Source organism: Apium graveolens, chromosome 5 (assembly GCF_009905375.1).
Source record: "Apium graveolens cultivar Ventura chromosome 5, ASM990537v1, whole genome shotgun sequence".
Classification (NCBI taxonomy): Eukaryota; Viridiplantae; Streptophyta; class Magnoliopsida; order Apiales; family Apiaceae; genus Apium; species Apium graveolens.
This window is the reverse complement of record NC_133651.1, coordinates 279,574,525-279,590,847: the sequence shown is the minus strand read 5'-3', so window position 1 is coordinate 279,590,847 and position 16,323 is coordinate 279,574,525. Positions and strand designations below refer to the sequence as shown.

The following is a 16,323-nucleotide window of genomic DNA, read 5'->3' as shown; positions in this document are numbered from 1 at the left end:
ACGAAGTTCTTGATACTCCGGAGAAGTTAGATTTTGAGGATTCGGATTCAGGAACTGAGCAGAAAGAACCAGTAAACATGGGAGATCATATTGTTCAAGCTGATCCAGCTCTTATGGATTTTTCTCGGCCTAAAATTGATGACATTCAGTCAAGCATCCTTCATCCGGCTATTCAAGCTAACACCTTTGAAATCAAGCCGGGCACTATTCAGATGGTGCAGAATTCTGTTTCTTTTGGAGGAGCGGCAACTGAAGACCCCAACATGCACATAAGGAATTTTGTCGAGATCTGCAGCACTTTTAAGTATAATGGCGTGACTGATGAGGCTATCAAGTTGAGGCTTTTCCCATTCTCACTGAGGGATAAGGCTAAAGACTGGTTACATTCTGAACCAGCTGGGTCCATCACTACGTGGCAAGATCTTGCGCAAAAGTTTCTGGTGAAGTTTTATCCAATGGCAAAGACTGCTGCTATGAGGAGTGCTCTTACTCAGTTTGCGCAGCAACCTACAGAATCTATGTGCGAGGCTTGGGAACGCTACAAGGAAATGTTGAGAAAATGTCCACATCATGGAATGCCGGATTGGATGGTAATCACTGGTTTTTATAATGGTTTGGGGGCCCAATCTCGGCCCATGCTCGATGCAGCAGCTGGAGGCGCCTTATGGGCTAAAAGCTATACTGAGGCGTATAATCTTATCGAGACGATGGCTGCAAATGAGCATCAAAACCCAACTCAGAGGATGACGTCAGGCAAGGTAGCAGGTATTCTGGAAGTTGATGCAGCCACCGCTATTGCAGCCCAGCTCCAAGCGCTATCAATGAAGGTTGATTCTTTGGCTACGTATGGAGTTAATCAAATAGCTATGGTTTGTGAGCTTTGTGCAGGTTCTCATGCTACGGATCAGTGTTCTCTTGTCAATGAATCTGTTCAGTATGTGAATAATTATCAGCGACAACAGCAGCCTGTGCCAGCAACCTATCATCATAACAACAGAAATCATCCAAATTTCAGCTGGGGGAATAATCAGAATGCTATTCAGCCACCATATCAGCAAGGAGTGAGTAAACAGTTTAACCCACCTGGATTCCAGCAACCACAGCAGTATGCTACAAGGAAATCATATCCTCAACAGGGAAGTGCAGCTGCACCTACTAGTGCTGATTTTGAGGAACTTAAGCTGTTGTGCAAGAGTTAGGTGGTTTCTATCAAGACCTTGGAAAATCAAATCGGTTAATTAGCCAATACAGTGCTCAATCATCAACTTGGCACTCTTCCCAGTGACACGGAAGTACCAGGCAGGAAGGAAGCTAAAGAGCAAGTCAAGGCTATTACCTTAAGGTCTGGAAAAGTAGCTGATGCTGAAAAGGCAAAAGAAGTCGAAGCTGAAGTTAGAGATGAAAAATCTAAGCAAAAGGAGAAAGTGGCGGAACCAAGGAAGACTACTGTTGAACACACTCTGCCTGAGGCTAATACAGGGGAGAAACAGCTCTATCCTCCACCACCTTTTCCTAAGAGATTGCAGCAACAAAAGCTGGATAGACAGTTCGGGAAGTTTCTGGAGGTGTTCAAGAAACTTCACATCAATATACCTTTCGCTGAGGCTCTGGAACAAATGCCTAGTTATGCGAAGTTTATGAAGACTATTCTTTCAAGGAAGGTGAAACTGGATGACCTTGAAACCGTTGCTCTCACGGAAGAATGCAGCGCTGTTCTGCAGCAAAAGTTACCACCAAAACTGAAAGATCCAGGAAGCTTCACCATTCCTTGCACCATTGGCAATCTAACTTTTGACAAGTGCCTTTGTGATTTGGGAGCAAGCATTAATCTGATGCCCTTGTCGATCTTTAAAAAGCTGGATCTGCCTGATCCAAAACCCACATATATGTCGCTACAATTGGCGGACCGTTCCATTACTTACCCAAGGGGCATAGTTGAGGATGTGCTCGTCAAGGTGGATAAGCTCTTCTTTCCTGCAGATTTTGTTATTCTGGATTTTAAGGAAGATAAGAAGATTCCCATAATCTTGGGGAGGCCTTTCTTGGCTACTGGCCGTACCTTGATAGATGTGCAAAAAGGGGAACTTACTATGCGGGTCCAAGATCAGGATGTGACCTTCAACGTATTCAAGGCAATGAAATTCCCTACAGAAGATGAGGAGTGTTTACAAGTGGATGTGATTGATTCCGCAGTTACTTCGGAACTCGATCACATGCTAATGTCTGATGCATTGGAAAAGGCCTTAGTGGGGGATTTTGACAGCGATGATGAAGATAGCAACGAGCAATTACAATATCTGAACGCTTCTCCATAGAAGTGAAAGCTCGACATACCATTTGAATCTCTTGGTACTTCTGACCTTAAGAATGCTGAAGGGAAGCTCAAACCATCAATAGAGGAAGCACCTACCTTGGAGCTCAAACCATTACCTGAACACTTGAGGTATGCTTTTTTAGGTGATTCATCTACGTTACCTGTTATTATTTCAGCTGACCTTTCAGGTAGTGAGGAAGACAAGCTCTTAAGGATTTTGAGAGAATTCAAATCGGCTATAGGATGGACCATAGCAGACATCAAGGGGATAAGTCCTTCATATTGTATTCATAAAATTCTGTTAGAGGAAGGTAGTAAGCCAACTGTGGAACAACAGCGAAGACTGAACCCGATCATGAAGGAGGTGGTGAAGAAAGAAATTCTGAAATGGCTAGATGCAGGCATCATTTATCCTATTTCTGACAGCTCGTGGGTGAGCCCCGTGCAATGTGTACCTAAGAAAGGAGGTATCACTGTGGTCGCAAATGAAAAGAATGAGCTCATCCCTACTCGAATAGTTACAGGATAGAGAGTATGCATGGATTATAGAAAATTGAACAAAGCCACAAGGAAGGATCACTTCCCTCTCCCATTCATTGATCAAATGCTTGACAGATTGGCGGGACATGAGTATTTTTGTCTTCTGGATGGTTATTCCGGGTATAATCAGATTTGTATTGCACCAGAGGATCAGGAAAAGACTACCTTCACTTGTCCATTTGGCACATTTGCTTTTCGTAGAGTTTCGTTTAGGTTATGTGGCGCCCCGGCCACCTTTCAGAGATGTATGATGGCTATATTCTCTGACATGATTGGAAATAACGTCGAAGTGTTCATGGATGACTTCTCCGTCTTTGGACACTCATATGATGAATGTTTGAATAATCTGCGCGCCGTACTCAAAAGATGCGTGGAAACTAATTTGGTGCTTAATTGGGAGAAATGTCATTTTATGGTGCGTGAAGGCATTATCCTTGGGCATAAGGTCTCTAGCAAAGGTCTGGAGGTGGACAAGGCCAAGGTGGGAGTCATTGAAAATCTTCCCCCACCTAATTCGGTGAAAGGAATCCGTAGTTTTCTCGGTCATGCGGGTTTTTATCGGCGATTCATCAAGGACTTTTCAAAGATATCTAAGCCGTTGTGCAATTTACTTGAGAAAGATGTGCCTTTCAAATTTGATGATGAATGTTTGGCAGCATTCGAGACTTTCAAGGAGAGTTTGATCACGGCACCAGTTATTACAGCACCAGATTGGACAAAACCGTTTGAGATGATGTGTGATGCGAGTGACTATGTGGTAGGTGCAGTTCTGGGACAGCGCAAGAAAAATCTCTTCCATGTGGTCTACTATGCGAGTAAGACTTTAAATGGGGCCCAATTGAACTACACCACTACTGAGAAGGAGCTTTTGGCTATAGTCTTTGGCTTTGAGAAATTTCGATCTTATCTGCTTGGTACGAAAGTAACAGTATTCACTGATCATGCAGCTATTCGCTATCTGGTTTCTAAGAAGGATTCGAAGCTGAGACTCATTCGTTGGGTGCTTTTACTTCAGGAATTTGAGTTAGAGATCAAAGATAGAAAAGGTACCGAGAATCAAGTAGCTGACCATCTCTCTAGGTTGGAGAATCCCGATTCTACTTCACAAGATAGGACGTTAATCAATGAATCTTTTCCGGATGAGCAGTTGTTTGCAATTCAGGAGGAAGAACCATGGTTTGCAGATATTGTAAACTATCTTGTCAGCAATATAATGCCGCTTAATTTGACATCCGCTCAAAAGAAGAAGTTTCTGCATGAGGTGAAGTGGTATATATGGGATGAACCATATTTATTTAGACAGGGAGCTGATCAGATCATCAGGAGATGTATCCCGTTCTGTGAGACGGAGGGGATATTACGAGACTGCCATTCCACGGTTTATGGTGGACACTATGGAGGTGAGAAGACGGCAGCTCATATTCTGCAAGCAGGTTTTTTCTGGCCTACTTTGTTCAAGGATGCTCATCAGTTTGTTTTAAGGTGTGATCGTTGCCAAAGAGTGGGAAATTTGTCAAGGAAGGATGAGATGCCATTAAATGTGATGCTTGAAGTCGAGGTGTTTGATGTATGGGGAATAGATTTCATGGAGCCTTTTATCTCATCTTGCAATAATCAGTACATCTTGCTGGCAGTCGATTATGTCTCAAAATGGGTCGAAGTTAAAGCTTTACCGACAAATGATGCAAAGGTAGTACTAAATTTTCTTCATAAGCAAATTTTCACAAGGTTTGGAACGCCTCGGGTAATCATAAGTGATGAAGGATCGTATTTTTGCAACCGTAAGTTCACTTCTATGATGCAGCGTTATAATGTGAATCATCGAGTAGCTACTGCCTATCATCCGCAAACAAATGGTCAAGCGGAAGTGTCTAACAGAGAGATAAAGCGCATTCTAGAGAAGGTTGTTTGTCCGTCAAGGAAGGATTGGTCTTTAAAGCTCGATGAAGCTGTTTGGGCTTACAGAACAGCATACAAAACTCCACTTGGGATGTCACCGTTTCAGTTGGTGTACGGTAAGGGATGTCATCTACCGGCGGAGCTTGAGCATATGGCCTACTGGGCATTGAAGAAATTGAACCTGGATTTAGATGCAGCTGGTAAGAAAAGAATGCTTCAGCTTAGTAAACTTGATGAATTTTAACTTCAAGCGTACGAGAATAACAAAATGTATAAGGAAAAGGTGAAGAGGTGGCACGATAGGAAGCTACATCCTAAGTTATTTGTGCCAGGGCAACAAGTTCTGTTATTCAACTCTCGGCTCCGACTTTTTCCTGGGAAGTTGAAATCAAGGTGGTCTGGACCTTTTATTGTCAAAACTGTGTTTCCACATGGAGCGGTGGAAATTTTTGAGAATGATTCAGACCAAGCATTCAAGGTTAACGGTCAGCGGTTGAAGCACTACTATGGGGACATGGCAAACCGAGAGGTGGTTAGTGCCATTTTGTTGACTACTTGAGAAAGGTACGGAACGTCAAGCTAATGACAAAAAAGAAAGCGCTGCGTGGGAGGCAACCCATGAATTGTTGTTACAGGATCCCTTAGAAGTTAATAACCTATCCAAAAACACAAAAAAATCAGAAAAAAAGGGGCTGAATTTTTTTTTTCCAGAGACCCTCTGCGCGCCCGCGCAGCTATGCTGAGCGGCCGCGCAGCTTGCTGCGCGCCCGCGCAGAAATGCTGAGCGGCCGCGCAGGGGTCGAGTTCCAGAAAAATTTTTTACAGTTCAGAAAAAAAAAAAAACACAAAAACCCATCACAGCCCATAAACCCACGAATTCTTTTCCCATTACCCCATGATTTTATCCCTCAACCCCACTCCTAATCTAATTTAACCTACTCCACACACTATATATACATACACCTATCCTACATATCTCCCACAAACTTCCTACACTTAAACCCTCTCATAAACATCAAAAATCAGTTCTTACACACTTTTATTCACAAATCAATGGCACCCAAGAGAGCACGTACTATTGACAGCAGCAGCACAGTTCCTACTGCTGATTCATCAAGGGGTACTGCTGCAAGGCCTCGGTTAACTGACAGAGCTGCGGAGGAGGAGTACACTAGGCTGTTGGGGAAGCCAATTCTGAAGGAGAGGGGGTTTTTACCATCAGGGAGGGATGGTGAGTTGTTGCCCATGATTGCAGAGAAGGGGTGGATAGCTTTTTGTGAGTCACCCGAAGCAGTACCGATGAGTGTTGTTCGCGAGTTCTACGCGAATGCGAAGGCTGAAATGAATGGGTTTTCTGTAGTTCGTGGGCTGACGGTTGATTATCATCCTGCGGCGATTCACCGTGTGATTGGACAGCGAGAGAGGAAGCCCGAGGAGGAGAACTGGAATGAAAAGACTGCTGAGGATTTTGACTTGGATTTGATTTGTGCGACTCTCTGTCGACCGGGCACAGTTTGGAACCGCAGTCCAGCCAATAATGAGTATCGTCACTTTCCGGCGATCGCCATGAACAGGTATTCCCGTGCATGGAATGCATTTATATGTGCTAATATTTTGCCTTCTTCACCTGCACACGAGGTCACAGTTGAGAGAGCACAGTTGTTGTGGGGAATTCTGAATGAGGAATACTATGTGGACCTTGGTGAGTTTATCTACCAAGGAATTCTGAAGTTTTTGAGGGGAGCAAAGCATATGAACATCCCTTATGCATCCACGGTTACGAAGCTATGCCGAGCAGTAGGAGTGAACTGGCCGGCTCATGAGCAGTTGCAGTTGCCAGCAGCTCCGATAGATTCTGGCACTCTGAATGGGATGCAGGAGTGGATCGGTGGTGAGCCTGAGGAGCATGGGCTGGGTTATCGTCTTCCAGGAGGGCGTCCAGCACGAGGTGCTACTATGGCTAGGCCAGGGCATGGTGAGGCTGGTTCTCCGAGAGCTCAGGAGGGTGCTGGGATGGGTGATGCCCAGTATAGGAGGCTTTCACGGCGGATGGATGCCATGTATGAGACGCAGAGCAGGTTTGCTCAGGAGCTCACCCTTGCGTTAGGGACTGCTTTTCGAGGCCTTGGAGCTGATATCCAGTGGCCAGTTTTTGGTGAGGACTCTGCATACCCGCCGCCTGATACTCCACCCACTGAGGGTGATGATGATGATGACTCCGAGTAGGTATACCCTATGTTCCTTTCTACTACCTTCACTGGGGACAGTGAAGATTTTAAGTTTGGGGGTGGTAGTTAAGGAATATTTTGTGTGTGTCATATAGCTGCATATTCATGATAGTTAGTTCATATAGTTGCATAATTTTTGTCATATAGTTTTTTTTATATAGCTTTATTTGTTTGTCATATCATATAGCTCATGCATATACCATGATCCCTTTTACAATGATTTTTCGACTGAATTGTGATATTGATGCGAGTGTAGTGATAGCATTAAAGTGTATTAAGTTGTGTAGGTTGATATGCATGCTAGAAGCACTTGTAGTTTCACTAAGTCTTAGAGAATGCTTAAGGGCTAGATTGTTGTTATGATCTGATTATTTTCGAGGATAATCTATTTATTATGCTTAGAATTTGATAATAGGTTCTTAGTGGTAAAGGCATGAAAAAGAAAAAAAATGGAGTAAAAATGGAATTTGTTGCTAGTTGTGGCTAGGCGTCAAATGGCTAGTAGCCGGCTCGCATGTTATGCGAGTAGTCTAGGATTGAGCAAGATGGAGCGAAACGCACTTGCTCAGAAAAGAAAAAAAAAATTTTTTTTTGCATAATTGATCAAGAGTGGGTTCTTTGGTATTCGAGTTATTAAGTTCTTAGGGGACTTTGTGCCTAGTGACCTAAGGCTTTTAGAGTCTGGGATCCGCTAACCTAACGCTCGTTACATGGATACCATTGTATAAGTCTTTTGTGGACCTCACTCATTGCACGGTCAAATAAGCATTTGAGTTGTAAATAAAAAGCACGATTCCGTAGTAAGCTCCAAAGTTCTTGTAGTGTTGTATATCACTTTTTGCCTAGAATTTTTATTCTTTGTATAATCGTAGGATTGCCTTGAGGATAGTCTAGTCATAGTAATTGGTCTAGTTCCGAAGCATATCTGTTAAGCATTTGCACACACCACGTTTCTGGCTGTATGTCCGTTTGCATGAGTTAATTGATCTTTAGTGTCTAACTGCATTCGTTGAGACGTGACAATTTGGTTGGTTAATTGTAGTAAGGGGGATCGTTGCATTTTCATATAGATTGCATTCATGCATATTTTTAGTTGTTTTGAGTCTGTGACGCTTGAGGACAAGCATCGATTTAAGTTTGGGGGTGTGATAAGTGGCATTCTATACCACTTAGAACGTCTTAAAATGGCTTAAATTGGTGTCTTGAAATCAAGTATTTTGTGTATTTGATGTGTTTTTCTAGTGTTTATGCATTTCAGGGTATTAGTTGCATTTCGGAGGAGGAATCATCAAGAATAAGCCTTGGCATGTGTTCACCATTGCGAGAGGAAAAGAACGGGCAGATTACGGCGAAAAAACGGAGCAAACCTGGAATTTTTCCAGTAGGGTCCTGCGCGCCTGCGCAGCAATGCTGAGCGGCCGCGCAGCAGCCTTGCGCGCCCGCGCAGAAATGCTGAGCGACCGCGCAGGGTCGGGGAAAAAGCTGAATTATTTTAGACTTCTATTTCTGTTTGGCTTCCAACTTCTATGTAATCTGAGTTTTATGGGACTATTATATAAGTAGATTTGAGACGCTTTCATAGAGAATATGAAAGAGATTATGTTTTAGATTGTGTTTTGCGCAAGAAGCGAAGGAGATAAGGAAGAAGACCGATTTAGCACACCGCAACGAAGAGGAAGCATATATTCTTGTGATTCTTGTTTCGTTGTAACGTTGGATGCTAGTTTTCTTGCTTTGACTTATTTACTCTTGTGACGTACTCTGTTTTAATATAATTAGTTTAGTTATTATTTTCTTGTGTCGTTTATCATGATTTCATATGAACCCATGATGGCGATAAGTTCTATTATGGGCTAATCGTGATCATGGGGTTGTAACGGATTTATTATGAAATTCTTTAGTTAATTGTTTAATACTTTAGTGTGTGATGATTGCATGATATCTAGTATTGGTTGTGCGTATTCGTCTTATGTGCGTCGCGAACATATAAGATAGGGTGTTAATCTCTTGTGAAGTGACGGTGGATCTTGAGATTTAGAACTTGCCATGCTAGCATAGGTTCATGTACGTTGTGCATGATTAGTGGGTAACTCTAACAGTTTTATTTGCCTTATGTAATCAAAAGGAATAACTTGTGCTTAAATCGTTGTGTTGTCAATTTCTGTAGACATATAGGAACTCAACATAATTGATGACTATTCAACTTCTATCTTAATTGTGGATGCTTGGTAGAATGGTATTAGTACAATAAAAGTTGGCTTTTATCAGTTTCGTGTTATTCGATTAATATCATCACTGTCACATGCTAAAGGTAATAACAATGGCTATAGAAGGAAGTAATAATGAAGTTGTGATCTCATGAGTGTTTTATTATTGATAAATTGAAGTGTTAGTTAAGTGGTTAATTAAGTAGTTAATTATAGTTAATATTTAATCAACAATTTTAAGTGTTATCTTAACATTGAGAAGTAATCATACATTGGTGAGTGAGTTTAATTAGACAATAACTTAGTCTGAGTCTCTGAGGGAATGAACTAGAAAGTATTCTATATTACTTGCGAATGCGTATACTTGCGTGAATATTAGTGCGTGATTTCGCCCTAACAAAAACCAATTGTTGGACTATGGTCTACAAGTGGATAGGATACCATTTTCTGTGATAACACAAGTGCAATTGTCATCACTGAAAATCTAGTACAGCATTCAAAAACAAAGCACATAGACATCAAGTACCACTTCATAAGGGAACATGTGATGAATGGTACTGTGGAACTGCATTTTGTTCCAAGTGAAAAATAGCTTGCAGATATATTTACCAAGCCACTTGATGATTCCACCTTTTTAAGGTTGGTAAGTGAGTTAGGTATGCTCAATTATTCTTGAATTATTTCAGATATTTTGCAAGTTGCTATGTAGCCAGAAATTTAATTGATTTTTCTGCTTTGGATGAAGTGTTGGCTAAGTCAAAATTTACATACCGATGGATGATCAATATCCATCGAGTTTGATCATCCGTCGGAATACAATTTTTCAATAAAAATCAATTATTTTTCTGGAATATTTTATAACTCGACGGATAAATGATTTATCGTCATCCGTCGAATTGTCTCAATCTTAGCCGTTAAAACTCTGAACATTATCCATCGAGTATACTTACAGCTTGTAAGCATGACACGACGGATAAGTGACAGAATTTTTACAGTTTATTAATTTTTAAACGGCTATTTTGGGCAATTTTTATTGGTCACTTTATTTTGCTTTATTATTTTTGTCAGTTTATTTCTGAGATTGTATAAAAGCTCAATTCATTTTCAATCTTTTCTTTTATCATTCTCAAGATTCTATTTCTCTAACTTCTTTCTTTTCAAAAGCAAATTCTCTCTCTACAAACTTTCAAATCTTTAAAAATGGCACCTGTAGTGAAAATCATGTCTCAAACCGGTTATATCTATGAGAAAAACAACTTCTCAGCTTTAGTAAACAAGGAGATTCAACAGTCTGGTGACTACCACAAAATGATGGATTTTGTTAAGAACTGTAAACTGAACTATGCCATGCTGGAATCACCCACCATTTACTGTGAGGTTGTAGAGGAAATATGGACAACTGCAGTGTACAACTCAATAGACAAGACCATCACTTTCACTTTAATAGGTAAGCAATTTTACATAAATAGTGATATTGTCAAAGCATGCTTTAAAATCCCTGATAATAATGTTACTACTCCACACATAGACACTGATATTGTTAACATGCTTAACTCTATGGGCTATGCACTCACTACCTCTAAGTTAAGTGAAATTAGAAGGTTGGGTCTTAGGAAAGAATGGAGTTATCTGTGTGATGTAGTAACTAAAGTGTTTTCTGGTAAGATTAGCAATTTTGATTCTATCAATATATATATGCTTAACATGCTTTAAATGCTAGTTACTGATAAGTATTTCAATTTCAGTGACTTGGTTTTGTTTGTGTTAGGCTTTAAGTTAGGAGAACTTAATAAGAGGGGTAGAAGTGTCTATTATGCTAGATTCTTTATGATGCTTGCTAACCATCTTATTGAGAATATTGTGATTGAGAACCCAACCAACAAGCTGAATTGTTGGGTTTAAGAAAGAAGGATTATTGCAGATTTAAATAGAGTAAATCATCATAAAGAGGTGCCCTTATATTATTTTCCAGTAATGGAGGGACCTCAGGTAAGTGAGGTAATTTTTTTCTATCTCCACTCTTCCAACCTCACACATTTCTTTGCCTTCTAGCATAGCTATGGCATCTGTGCCAATGACCAAACAGATGCCTACCCAAGCTGCCAAAACTAAAATTCCAAAATCCAAAGCTAAGAAAGCCCCCTCAGATTTCTTTCAAAAGAAATCAGTTATAAAATCTACTAAACCTAAAGAGGGGAGTGTGAAGGAGGGTGAGAAAGGTGAGGGACAGGGTGAAAATCAAAGAATCCCTAAGAATAAGGTTGGAGAGGTGAGTGTTTCCCAGCCTAGACACACTGCAGTTTCTCAACAAACTGCAGTGCTTAAAAAAGGATTTAAGCTCATTACTAGTTATATCCTCCCAAAAGGATGTGACTATTGAACAAAGCTCTCAGCCAAGAGCACAGGCCAAGAGGGTAAGGAACACAAGCTCACCCCAAACCTATATCAGAAAGAAGAAACCAAAAACCCTTGGGGATGCACAGGGCACACACTTAGTGTAAACTAGTGCTAAAGACCCAGTCACTGCACCTTCTCAAAGTCAGGTTGATGTGGCTCCAATAAATATGGAGTCACAGCTAAAATCTCTCACAATTGAAGCACCTGATACACCAAATTCTCCCACACACTCACTGGATATTGACATGATCAATACATTACTTCCAAATTCTCCATCTTTAAGTCTCTTGGAGAAGCCAAAAATCCAAGTAAGTGAGCATCATCTTTTAGATGATTTGTTGGCTCATTTACCATTCCTTTCTGAGACTGTTGAGACATCTGTGCCAAAATTTTCATCAATCTGCATAGAGTCTACAATAGTCTCCACTCCAAACTCTTTCATTTCTACTATCCCGATGGATATTCATCATCCGTCGAGTACTGATTGTATCCCAACGGATAAGCCTAACAGCAGTCATCCGTCGGATAGCCATACTACTAACCCGAAGGATTCTCATCATTTGTCAAGTGCCTCTACATAACTTCAAATATCTTCAATTCTTATAAGTGCAGAAGACTTAGTAGTAGTGCAATCACTCTTAGGACTGAGGGAAGGGAGTGATTTGAGTGAGAGTCTGGGTTGCTCCCAGAAAAAAGGAGAGAAAAAGAGTGAACAACTGTAGTCCATTTCTTCAGGACTGGCAAACGTGAGTGAGAGAAGTCCCACCTTAGATGGTGAAGGTGAGGGTGTGAGGGTGGGAAGCCCAGGGGAGCCCTTGATGTAAAAAGAGAGAGAAATTGAGAGAAATACAGGAACAGGAGGAATAAGGTTGGATATCATTGCTAGTGAGTCAATGAATACCAATGATGCTGACATTGAGAGACTATCTCAGCATAATCAAGCTGTTATAAGTTCCATCTCTTTGGATGCTGAGACATTTACTCATCCTGTTCCAGCATATCAAATTTTGGCTGGACAGGGCAATACAAATGTAGAAAGAATATTGAAATTGGTGCACACCACCCAGTCAATGCAAAGAGCTAAGGATGCCATCACATCTATGCCACCTAGAGCTGATGATGATGTTGACTATGGGACTGGGGAATCTGCTGATTTCTTTGGTGATGCAAGTGAAGATGGGTCACTGGACATAGGGGGAGAAGTAGGCCCTAGTTCTAGATCTGATATGCCATCTTGGGCATTTTAAAAGCAATATGATGAACACTATTTCAAGACCACCCTCATTCAACTTATAAGTCATACACACTCTGCTCTTCAATCCACAACAAATGACAGCACCAAGAAGCTCCTACAAGCAAACCTGGTGCGACGCCCTCCAAACCCGGGGTCTAGATTTGGGGGTCACTAGCCAATAAACCATAATAACATAATCACAGTGGAATAATATAATAAATATAACCCCTTGCATGCAACTGGATCGATCACAGATTATGGTATGGAACAGGCACTAGTACAAACCAACTGTTATTACAAACCATAAGTCTAATTAGTTTTACAACTTATTCAAATTTTATTACAAACCTCTAGACAAGCTAAAGTCACAAACTATCTTCATGGAAAACACACCAAACTATCTACAAGCACACAACTTCTGGTCAGACCTGGAACTCAAGCTTGTCCTGACCTAGCTGAAAGAATCAGGATATGAAACAAGTATGAGTGAAAGAAATACTCAGCAAGCAGTATATAGCTTATGATTTAGAACAATAACACAATAAATCTGTCACGCCCCCAACTTAAACAGCAAATTAAATATAACTATTACAATATTTTAAAAGAAGAATACACAACCAACTCCAAGATCTTACAGTTTAGGGTTTGGAACAGCCCAACACTACCAACTATTATATCTGATTAAAAGTACTGAGTCCTCACACAAACTATTATTACTTATTCTACCTGAGCTCGAACATAAGCATCAGCATCACAGGTCTTACGGGCAGTCTACTTGAATCTAACCATAGCTGCTAGCTGTAATATCAGGGTAAAGCAAGGAGTGAGCCAAATGCTCAACAAGTGCTAACAATACGACACAAAACATAAATCGAGATATACATTAAAGAATGACAATGAAAAGACATAACCAATGGTAACGAGAGATAAAACTATGTGAGATGGCATCATTTTGCTTGTATCAAAACAGTTTTAAAATCATGTCTTAATCAAAATCATTTTATGACGCTACAGATTACAGCCGGTGATCAGCTGTGAAGTAATCCCGAACCTCGCTGGGTTCTAAAACATTAACGGGAATCCCTAGGCAACTTTTAAGCCTAATATAAGTGTGGAAAGGACTCGCGTCTCAGTCCAGATGCAGTATTCAAGGAAAACATTTATCCCCCTTTGGGACTGAAAACCCATATTTCATTTATTTCAAAAACTGATGCCGAATTATAACAAAATCTCTTTTAACAGTAAACATTTTTATTAAGGGATTATAGATCAACTCGAAATACGGGAAATATGGTACTAAATCTCAGGGCCATGATTTACAAAATTTTACTCTATTAGGGTAACCAAAAGGTTTTCATATGTCAGAACTTGGACAGGAAAATTTAGTGAGACTAATGGATAATATGAAGGGGTAATGCCAAATTGGGCTTAGAGCAATGGTTTCTCGTCAAGGTACAGGTGTTGGATCATCAAGAAGATAAGCTTCATGAATACTATGGGTGTTAAGGTATGAAGAAATGATTCTTTAGCTCAGGATATATCAGAGTTGTCAAGCTTTAGGATAAGAAAGAGGGGTATCAATCAATGAGGGATCACTTTGATAAGTTTCTGACTTTCAGGGTTCAAGGTAAGGTTCTATAGGGATTCAAGTATCAGGATGAGATATCAATACTTAGGAATCATCAACATGTTAATCAAGAGGATCAATCAAGTAATATATCAACTCTTCATTTTATCATGTCATTTAACTATCATGCAAAGGCTTTTGAACTACTTGCAATACATACTCGAGGGTTCATGGCATTTCTATATAATTCAAAGATAAACGAAAGATACGCTTGATTTAAAACATATCAAATGACTCAGGATAATTGTATCAATATATATATAACTGTTTATAGTAAATACGAAGGTCAAGTTGAATCACTTGCCTTGAGAAAGGCTGGTCTGGTCTGACTAGTAGGAGCAACTGGAGCTTCACTCGACCTTTATGGCAAGTTTTCCCTCGTCTCGAGATCCTACATAATAATAATAATCCTCATTATAATATATTCTTACCATCTTAACCTATTTACAACTTGAAATTAAACACGGATGGCACTTAGGCCTATACGCACTTAATTTTATATTCACTTTTAAATTACAAAAGTACACACATAGCCACATATTCACATATCATATATTAACACCAAATAACACCATATATACCATAATGCAACACTAGGCTTGGATGATCTCGACTCACATCTTAAGTCACTTGGTCGCTAAACTAGACAAGGTCTTCTAATTTTTGCTTCCTAACTCGATGTGCCTTTCCTAAATTATCCAAAAACTATTGACCCTCACTTGTGCCTTTAGATCTACTGACCTTATACCATCTTACAACTATGGTGGTCGACCTAATACTCACTTCTAAGTATTCTAAAACTATGTGATAAGTGAAAGCGCTCACTGGTGCAAATTTCAGAATGACAACTATAGTTTCTTGAGGGCATTAGGCACTCTTAAACTACAAGTTTTTCCTTCAAAACTTTTACACAAGACTCTCCTGACCTAAGGGCATCTCACAAACTTGATGTGGCTCAAGGGCCTGGCTTGGGCCTTCTTGGGCCTAAGCTAAAAGTCCAAGGTTCCCCTGTTTTTCTGGGCAGAAAACGCCCTGACTTGATTTAACTTGTGACACATGGTTCTAACTCATATCCTATGAACTATGGTTGGAAAAACTTCTCTGACACTCCCTCTACCTAAGGCCCAATAGGGCCTAATGAGGGCCTACCCATGACATGGCCAAATCTTCCTATTTCTAAGTTGCAACAAAATTGTCCCCTGCTGGACAGATTTTGTTATTCTACTTGTGCACCTAACCAAAAGACATGCAAACCTCCAACCAACTCCTAAAACCTTTTATATACTCCCAATAATAACTTCTGGTGACTTGGGCCTCAAAGTGCACATCAATGACAAGGTCAAAACTCACTCTAAACCTCACGGTACTAAACTGATTTTTTGCAGAAACTATAACTCTCATTTCTCCAAGGTTTTGACTTGACAAACTCAACTACCAACATCCCAATACTTAAACCAAGACTTATACATGGTAATCTACTGAACTAACGTCCCTTATTCTCAAAATAACCTTGGGTGAGATCATCCTTACTTAAGGTACAATTATGTCAAAACAAAAGAGATCACATTTCTCAACTCACCAATCATTAAGTTTTTGAAACCACAAGATATGCATTTTATAAAAGATAACCACGAATTATTACCATGCAACAAGAAGCATAAATCAATATTAACACATTATTCCTACTGAAATTAAGGCTCACTAACAAAATCTTTCCAAATGATCAAAATCTTACAACATTCTAAGAGAAATCCACATGCATGCATGTCCTCGGGATTTTGCAAACCAAAACAACACATTTTCTACATATATTCTACCATAAATTGACATGCAAGCCTAGCATAAGCTATACCTAGATGATCACTTAGCATGCAAGG

At 40.2% G+C, this 16,323-nt stretch overlaps 1 non-coding gene across 1 annotated transcript; it reads right to left on the bottom strand.

Annotated features, from left to right (window-relative positions):
* Positions 1-470: 470 nt before the first annotated feature.
* On the bottom strand, positions 471-577 carry LOC141662624 (small nucleolar RNA R71). The gene has a single exon (XR_012550730.1). It is a non-coding gene; the product is annotated as a small nucleolar RNA R71 (small nucleolar RNA).
* Positions 578-16,323: the final 15,746 nt, after the last annotated feature.